The following is a 10314-nucleotide window of genomic DNA, read 5'->3' as shown; positions in this document are numbered from 1 at the left end:
ATATTTAGAGAAATAAGAAACAAGCCTGTATGTGGAGATTAACTATCTGTACGTGGAATGCTCCTGGGCTTCATGATAGAGACAAACGCTCGCAACTGAGCGAGATAATTTATCAAAACCCCACAGATATAGTATGTCTCCAAGAGACTCATCTGCCTTGGAACAAAAAGGATTTATTAAAAATCAGGGGGTATAATCTACTTTCTTGTACCACTCAAACATCTAATACTCGTGGGGTAGCTACACTCGCTAAAACCTTCCTAGGCTAGGCTATTTGCAAGATGGCAGATGCTCAGGGCAGATGTGTACTCATCGAATTGGCTATGGGTATAACTGTTTACTCGGTCTATGGATCAAATCAAGATGATCCTACTATCTTTGAGAAACTTGAACTTGAGCTTGCTTCATGGCCAGGCCCACTTGTCTTTTGCCGTCATTTGAACGTCTCACTTGGATCCACATTTCATAATCAGAGGAAGCAAAAATATCTGGGTCGCAAACCACGAGTATTGAATGCAATTAGCCGGCTCCGAGACAACTTCGACCTGATTGATATATGGGACTCAAAGAATCAGTCAGACCCTGGGTTCACTTACTTCTCACATCCCCACAACAAATACGTTAGAATTGATTATATATTTACAACAAGGGATCTCTGTAACCAAGCTATAATCATCAAACACCCCAAAATAATCTCTGACCACAATGCGTTAACTCTTACAATTAACTTAGCAACCTTTACTAGACAATGTAGGAGCTGGACCTTCGATAGGAAGCTGCTGGCTAATAAGGACTACATTAAATACATTACCAACTGGGCTCAAGGATTTTTTTTTATATAAATCGCTTTAGCTCCCCAAGGTGTGTGGTCTGGGATTGCTTTAAGGCAGCTCTTAGGAGGGAAATGGCTAGTTATGTAGCTAGAACCAAAAAGCAACGCAATAGGGAGTACAATAAGAATAAACATGAGCTAGCCAAGGCAGAGGGTGAACACACCGCATTAATAGCTCGAGGGGAAGATGGGAAACACACTATGTATCGTATGCTGTTACTAAAAACAGACTTAAACTCCGGGTTGACCCAGAAAGCCGCAGAAATCTATAAAAAACACAAGAGAAACGCATATGAGAATGGGGAAAAAATCGGCAAACAGCTCGCATTGCGCACCAGCTAGAAAACCTCCTATAATGCAATCTCAGCTATACAATCGGGTGGACATACACATACACAAACAACTGACATAATTAATGCATTCCAACACTGTTATAAGAAGCTTTATCAGAAAGATATCATAGCTAACAGTGATGACTTTGACATATTTTTAAGAGATTTCCTAAATGACCCAGATATGAGTAGGAGTATAGATGCCGCCACCCGGGAAGACCTTGAGAAAGAAATCACTCTGACAAAATTACAAATAGCCCTCTCCTCTCTTGCCTCAGGGAAGGCCGCTGGTCCAGACACAGTCGCCCTCGAGCTATATAAAGCTTTGAGTAAATGTATAGAGCCTCTCCTACTCGATTTATTTCTGGGTATACAATGGGATGGGAATCCTCCCTAATCTTGGAAAGAAACAAATATAGTCATATTTCCCAAAAAGGGAAAAGCCCCTGACCAACTATCATCATATCGCCCAATTTATTTAATTACCTCCGATTCAAAATTGTACGCTAAAATCATGGCTAATCGGCTCGGGAGGGTTGTCAAACATCTGGTCACCCCGTGGCAGCATGGATTCATCCCTGGTAAAGGCATGACAGAACATACTCGTAGGGCTATCTCTCTTTTTGATATTATGTCCGGAACAGGGGGCCAGATGTCGGTGATCCTTCTGGACGCTGAGAATGCCTTTAACTGTGTCATGGGATTTCTTCTGGGCTATTTTGTCGCATATCAACTTCGGCCCCTAATGTGTAAAATCAGTTCAGGCGATGTATCAGGATCCTATAGCTCAACTGCAGATCATGGGCTCTGAATCAAGTACAATCCAAATCTCAAGCGGCACCAGGCAAAGCTGCCCTTGCTCCCCGATATTATTCTCACTATACATAAACCCCCTCATTTTGAAACTTTTAGAAAATCAAACAATTAAGCCTGTGGCTACTGGCCAATACGAAACTAAAACACTGGCCTATGCCGATGACATTGCTGTGTTAACACCCAATCCAGCTGAGGCTATTACTGAAATTGAGGCTGTCACACAAACTTATGGGCGATACTCGGGATATTCCCTAAATAAGGACAAAACAATTATACTCTGTGCTGACAATATTGAATTTTCTGACCCCAGAAAGGCTGAAGAAGCTACATATCTAGGTGTCTTCTTAGCTCTGCCGCTTCTACTGTAATACAGAGGACACTGCAATACCATCCATTTATGAGCTGTCAATAGGGACTAAAGCTAAAGGCCTTTTTTAAGACAACTAGAACCAAACTATTTAAAAAAAAAAAAAAGTTTAAGGTCATCTCTAATGCCTGGATAATCTGGTCAAGAATGGTCAAATACAGGCAGATCTCAAAGATACATCAATACTCTTCCCTGTGGCATTCTGCTTTGCTCCCTACACTAGCCAACGATGATATCGCCAAGAAATGGGAAAACATAGGAATTGTTACAGTTGGTGATTTCTTGGGCGAAGATATATAGACCACTTTTTTGGACCTGTTATCTATCTAATGGCGACTGTTTCAAATTTATTCTGGATTATGCTGTGCCCTTCTATTTCACCAATTTGCCCTCCTATTTTTCTCACCCCATCCTCCTCTCTTTCTACCTAAGTCTAGTTTCTCTTTCTTCTGACCTAGCCATTCTGTCATTGGCTGTCAACTTACTTTTGCTCCACTTCCCCCTTAATTTCCACTGCATCCCTCCCTCTCTCATCTCATTCGTCTCTCTTTTCCTCATCCTTCTGTCTCTTACTCCCCATCTTCTCTGTCCCTTACCCTCCTCTCACCATTGCCGGCCTCCTCAGTCTTTCTGACTTGCCCTTCTTCTCCCCCTCCCACCATCCTCCTTTTTTCTCACTATCCTCCCGTCTGCCTCATTGTCCTCCTTATTATACTTCCATCCCTCTGCTTCATTTTCCCCTCTCAGTAAAACACACAAGATGCTGGACGGATTGTTTCCCAATGGCAAAACAATCACCCCTAGTCACAGATCTGGGTTTAATCCATCGTTATTTTGCTCACCAAGCCACCCCAGTTCAGACATGGCCATATCTAAATCATTTACAACAAGGGGTGGTGAGGGACAGAGTCTCTGAATTAAACAGAATACTCTCACCCAGTCAAGAGATCAGGGCTAGATCCCACACCGTTTTTTAGCTCACTGCACCATCCCAGTTTCAGAACCTGGCTGTATGCAAATTAGTCTGTTCCTGTCCCAGTGCATGATGGGAACAGGGCAAACCAAACTACAAAAGCCAATTCTTACACTGGGAAGGAAACAAGCTACCGGGGACCGGTTTCTGGCATTTCAGCCTCTTCGGCCCGGCTTGCTTGAATCCTGATGGTGCAATGAGCAAGGGACTCACATCTGAGTATACCCTTCCACGCTTAGGGTGGACAAAAATATTTACAACAAGGGGTGGTGAGGGACAGAGTCTCTGAATTAAACAGAATACTCTCACCCAGTCAAGAGATCAGGGCTAGATCCCACACCGTTTTTTAGCTCACTGCACCATCCCAGTTTCAGAACCTGGCTGTATGCAAATTAGTCTGTTCCTGTCCCAGTGCATGATGGGAACAGGGCAAACCAAACTACAAAAGCCAATTCTTACACTGGGAAGGAAACAAGCTACCGGGGACCGGTTTCTGGCATTTCAGCCTCTTCGGCCCGGCTTGCTTGAATCCTGATGGTGCAATGAGCAAGGGACTCACATCTGAGTATACCCTTCCACGCTTAGGGTGGACAAAAATATTTACAACAAGGGGTGGTGAGGGACAGAGTCTCTGAATTAAACAGAATACTCTCACCCAGTCAAGAGATCAGGGCTAGATCCCACACCGTTTTTTAGCTCACTGCACCATCCCAGTTTCAGAACCTGGCTGTATGCAAATTAGTCTGTTCCTGTCCCAGTGCATGATGGGAACAGGGCAAACCAAACTACAAAAGCCAATTCTTACACTGGGAAGGAAACAAGCTACCGGGGACCGGTTTCTGGCATTTCAGCCTCTTCGGCCCGGCTTGCTTGAATCCTGATGGTGCAATGAGCAAGGGACTCACATCTGAGTATACCCTTCCACGCTTAGGGTGGACAAAAATATTTACAACAAGGGGTGGTGAGGGACAGAGTCTCTGAATTAAACAGAATACTCTCACCCAGTCAAGAGATCAGGGCTAGATCCCACACCGTTTTTTAGCTCACTGCACCATCCCAGTTTCAGAACCTGGCTGTATGCAAATTAGTCTGTTCCTGTCCCAGTGCATGATGGGAACAGGGCAAACCAAACTACAAAAGCCAATTCTTACACATGCCAGAAACCGGTCCCCGGTAGCTTGTCTCCTTTCTGGTAAAGAATTGGCTTGGTAGTTTAGTCTGCCCTGTTCCCATGATGCACTGGGCCAGGGACAGACTGATTTGCATATAGCCAGGTTCTGAGCTGGGATGGGGCAGTGAGATAAATAACGGTGATGGATCAAGCCCTGATCTTTGGACTGGGTAAGGGTGGTCTGCTCAATTCAGACACTCTGTTCATCACCACCCCCTTTTGTTAATCGATTTTGGCCACTATAGGTGTGGCAGGGTATACTCAGACATGAGTCCCTTTCTCACTGCTCCATCAGGATTCAAGCAAGCCGGGCCGAAGAGGCTGAAATGCCAGAAACCGGTCCCCGGTAGCTTGTCTCCTTTCTGGTAAAGAATTGGCTTGGTAGTTTAGTCTGCCCTGTTCCCATGATGCACTGGGCCAGGGACAGACTGATTTGCATATAGCCAGGTTCTGAGCTGGGATGGGGCAGTGAGATAAATAACGGTGATGGATCAAGCCCTGATCTTTGGACTGGGTAAGAGTGGTCTGCTCAATTCAGACACTCTGTTCATCACCACCCCCTTTTGTTAATCGATTTTGGCCACTATAGGTGTGGCAGGGTATACTCAGACATGAGTCCCTTTCTCACTGCTCCATCAGGATTCAAGCAAGCCGGGCCGAAGAGGCTGAAATGCCAGAAACCGGTCCCCGGTAGCTTGTCTCCTTTCTGGTAAAGAATTGGCTTGGTAGTTTAGTCTGCCCTGTTCCCATGATGCACTGGGCCAGGGACAGACTGATTTGCATATAGCCAGGTTCTGAGCTGGGATGGGGCAGTGAGATAAATAACGGTGATGGATCAAGCCCTGATCTTTGGACTGGGTAAGAGTGGTCTGCTCAATTCAGACACTCTGTTCATCACCACCCCCTTTTGTTAATCGATTTTGGCCACTATAGGTGTGGCAGGGTATACTCAGACATGAGTCCCTTTCTCACTGCTCCATCAGGATTCAAGCAAGCCGGGCCGAAGAGGCTGAAATGCCAGAAACCGGTCCCCGGTAGCTTGTCTCCTTTCTGGTAAAGAATTGGCTTGGTAGTTTAGTCTGCCCTGTTCCCATGATGCACTGGGCCAGGGACAGACTGATTTGCATATAGCCAGGTTCTGAGCTGGGATGGGGCAGTGAGATAAATAACGGTGATGGATCAAGCCCTGATCTTTGGACTGGGTAAGAGTGGTCTGCTCAATTCAGACACTCTGTTCATCACCACCCCCTTTTGTTAATCGATTTTGGCCACTATAGGTGTGGCAGGGTATACTCAGACATGAGTCCCTTTCTCACTGCTCCATCAGGATTCAAGCAAGCCGGGCCGAAGAGGCTGAAATGCCAGAAACCGGTCCCCGGTAGCTTGTCTCCTTTCTGGTAAAGAATTGGCTTGGTAGTTTAGTCTGCCCTGTTCCCATGATGCACTGGGCCAGGGACAGACTGATTTGCATATAGCCAGGTTCTGAGCTGGGATGGGGCAGTGAGATAAATAACGGTGATGGATCAAGCCCTGATCTTTGGACTGGGTAAGAGTGGTCTGCTCAATTCAGACACTCTGTTCATCACCACCCCCTTTTGTTAATCGATTTTGGCCACTATAGGTGTGGCAGGGTATACTCAGACATGAGTCCCTTTCTCACTGCTCCATCAGGATTCAAGCAAGCCGGGCCGAAGAGGCTGAAATGCCAGAAACCGGTCCCCGGTAGCTTGTCTCCTTTCTGGTAAAGAATTGGCTTGGTAGTTTAGTCTGCCCTGTTCCCATGATGCACTGGGCCAGGGACAGACTGATTTGCATATAGCCAGGTTCTGAGCTGGGATGGGGCAGTGAGATAAATAACGGTGATGGATCAAGCCCTGATCTTTGGACTGGGTAAGAGTGGTCTGCTCAATTCAGACACTCTGTTCATCACCACCCCCTTTTGTTAATCGATTTTGGCCACTATAGGTGTGGCAGGGTATACTCAGACATGAGTCCCTTTCTCACTGCTCCATCAGGATTCAAGCAAGCCGGGCCGAAGAGGCTGAAATGCCAGAAACCGGTCCCCGGTAGCTTGTCTCCTTTCTGGTAAAGAATTGGCTTGGTAGTTTAGTCTGCCCTGTTCCCATGATGCACTGGGCCAGGGACAGACTGATTTGCATATAGCCAGGTTCTGAGCTGGGATGGGGCAGTGAGATAAATAACGGTGATGGATCAAGCCCTGATCTTTGGACTGGGTAAGAGTGGTCTGCTCAATTCAGACACTCTGTTCATCACCACCCCCTTTTGTTTATCGATTTTGGCCACTATAGGTGTGGCAGGGTATACTCAGACATGAGTCCCTTTCTCACTGCTCCATCAGGATTCAAGCAAGCCGGGCCGAAGAGGCTGAAATGCCAGAAACCGGTCCCCGGTAGCTTGTCTCCTTTCTGGTAAAGAATTGGCTTGGTAGTTTAGTCTGCCCTGTTCCCATGATGCACTGGGCCAGGGACAGACTGATTTGCATATAGCCAGGTTCTGAGCTGGGATGGGGCAGTGAGATAAATAACGGTGATGGATCAAGCCCTGATCTTTGGACTGGGTAAGAGTGGTCTGCTCAATTCAGACACTCTGTTCATCACCACCCCCTTTTGTTAATCCATATCTAAATCAGTCTTGACCCTGTGCCTCATGGGAACAGTCCAGACCGAACTGCCAAGCCATGTCTTCCCTGGACCGGAATCAAGCATCCTAGGACCGGTTTCTGGCTATCAGCCGTCTTCAGCCAGGATAGTTTGACTCCAGTGGCGTAGTGAGCATGGGACCCACGTCGGGGCATACCCTTCCCACATAGGGTGAACAGCAAAACACACAAGATGGTGGACTGAATGTTGCACAATGGCAAAACATTCACCCCCAGTCACAGATCTGGGTTTAATCCATCGTTATTTTGATCACCAAGCCACCCCAGGTTAGACATGGCCATATGCAAATCAGTCATGACCCTGTGCCTCATGGGAACAGTCCAGCCCGAACTGCCAAGCCATGTCTTCCCTGGACCAGAATCAAGCATCCTAGGACCGGTTTCTGGCTATCAGCCGTCTTCAGCCAGGATAGCTTGACTCCAGTGGCTTAGTGAGCACGGGACCCACGTCTGGGCATCGTTATTTTGCTCACCAAGCCACTCCAGTTCAGACATGGCCATATGCTAATCAGTCTTGACCCCAGAGACAGGGCTACACCAATGGGTACCATGGTGGTTTCACCTGGGGTTCCTTGGGGGGGGTATCAGTTTTGATGCTCACATCTTTCTCTTTTATAGTTTATTGGAATACTCAAATATGCTAGGTAGGTTTGTTGTAATAGTGAAAGTGAAGTAAGGAACCCCATGCATTACAGGTGGAATATATGCACCTTGGTTGGTAGGGTAGCACTCCACAGTTTCTGAGGTTATACTTAGGTTATAGACAGGTATGCTAGTAATAAGGGGAGATTTTAACGCTAGCTGAAACAAGAGCCAAAATATAGACTTCCCCTCCCGAATTCATATTGATGATCCTAGACAAATGAGTGACCATCTTTGAGCTCAGTGATAGTTGGTGCACTTGCATCTGATATACAGACACTTTATGTGCTACTTTGCATCACATGATTTTTATTCTCAATGAGACTAATTGTTTGTTCCGGTCACTAACTTCATTGCCACTAACGATGCATACATAATCCCCAGAGGGCTGTCAGAACATGCACCAGTGGAAATGCGGCTCGAGCTGCTCCATTTAGTACTAGTAGAGGTTTATGGAGACAGCCAGGACCAGGAGGGTTAGACTGTGTCCCAATACAAAGTCTATGAGTTTGAAAATTTGGCAAGCAAGCTCCTTTACTGGTGAACTCAAAGGAAGGGAGCGATGAGAATTATTCCTTTGATCTGTAACTCAGATGGCATGAAGGTCGCTGACTCACTGGAAATTGTGACAGTATTTGAAAACTACTATAGGGACTTGTATCGCGAAAGAGCCCCATTGAGTTGTGAAAAAACCGTATTGCAAATGATTCAATCCTAAATCACTCTAGCGTGAAGAGCTCGAGGAGCTAAATGTGCCACTCACTCTAGAAGGAATTAAAGCAGCCATAGCGGAGGCCCCAGAGGGTAAAGCGCTTGTTGTCAATGGCCTCCCGGTAGAGCTTTGCAAAAACATTCTCCCCCTGCTCTGACTTCTAATGCTGTGACTGTCTTTAGAGATAGAATGACCAGCCTCTCTCTCGATAGTGTAAATAAATAATTTCAGTCACATGCTTCATTGTAAACGTAATTCAAACCAGGATATTTGCTGTTGATAAACCCATGTGAAAAGTATACATAAGAAGTGGTATGAAAACAACATGCAAATGCTATGTACCTTTACATTGTGCACGCAGATCAGCAGGTGGTTTTGGGAAACACAAACATGCTGTGCTTGCAATCCAACGATTAATACATGGAATCCATGCAATTATACCTGGCTACCAATAAAATGTGCATGTCTGTCTGTATGGGGTACACGCAAGTCAGCAGGTAATCAATGAAACCAGTATATCATGTAGCAACTCCGCATATAATGCTTTCAGTCAATTAGCTTGTACGTTTAAACGAATTATGTGTAAAAGCCGCCATTATGTTAGTGAATCACAAAATGTGTATACTAACCTGAACATTAAACACATCTGTATGCTACTCGTGCAAATCAGTTTGATATATATGCAAACAAGTATGCTTTCCATATACGCAGTCCATATGTCAGCAATTATCTATATTATTTATCTAAACTAATAGAGAACAAGTCTAGACCAATGTGGCAGGAAAACCCCAGCATAGGTTAGGGTTGCAAACCACTATGTTACTCATATGTACCAGAACATTATGAGGTAAAACCAATAGGGAATTCATTTAAACCAATACATTTTACACTCACCATTGTTCTATGCATGCATGTTTAGTTTACAAACTCCAATGCATTAAATGGACATAAAAGTGTACTGTTGATAAACTGGTATACAGGGAGCTTTCATCAGTTTGATGTCTTTTAAAACCCCCACTCCTTAAACCATACGCAATGAAGAAATGCAAGACCACGAAAGTGCAGTATGTCATAAACATTCATGCCATCCAGCAACTCATCACACCATAGGGTATACCATTAAAGGTATTCCCCATCGGTTCAAATATATTTATTTTACTAGAGAATGTTGAGCAAGAGGTGAAACATGTCACACTACATACACTTCCGTTGACACGTTTAAAGACTATTACAATACCTCCCTTCGTTTATACCCAACCCAAAGAAATTAACAAAGAAATTATGCAAGTAACACAAATCATCTACAAATCTTGTTATAGAAAATGGGTGAGAGATGCAAAACAGTTAACCAAAAATTAGACCACACAAAAACTCACTGAGAATGGAGAGCAGGAAAGACCAACACATTCCATTTAAATCTTTTAGGTTTTCTATGCATCCTAGCACGTGCTCTCCACCCATGAGGCCCAACTCCCTTGTCAATATCCCCACATTCTTTATGCCTATCAGTGAGTTCTTCTCACATTTTTGTAATCCTTCTTACATTCCACCACTTATTTCCCAAAATCTTCAAACATTTCCACTGACAGCTTTCTCCCTGGCAGGAGCCTTCAGCTTTGGGTCAATAGAAAGGATTTCGCAAGCAATCTCAGAATTTGAACATGCCCCTATTATCTGTTGTGCTGTTTTTACTTTAACAGTTCTCCTTTGTTTTCTCCTGATATCTTTCATCCCCAGTATGTACCTCTTCAGCCAAACCCTCAAAGCTCATGCATCTCTAGTGCCATTT

The sequence above is a fragment of the Lissotriton vulgaris genome, unplaced genomic scaffold (genome assembly GCF_964263255.1).
Source record: "Lissotriton vulgaris unplaced genomic scaffold, aLisVul1.2 SCAFFOLD_639, whole genome shotgun sequence".
In the NCBI taxonomy this organism is placed as follows: Eukaryota; Metazoa; Chordata; class Amphibia; order Caudata; family Salamandridae; genus Lissotriton; species Lissotriton vulgaris.
This window is presented reverse-complemented; position numbering follows the sequence as displayed.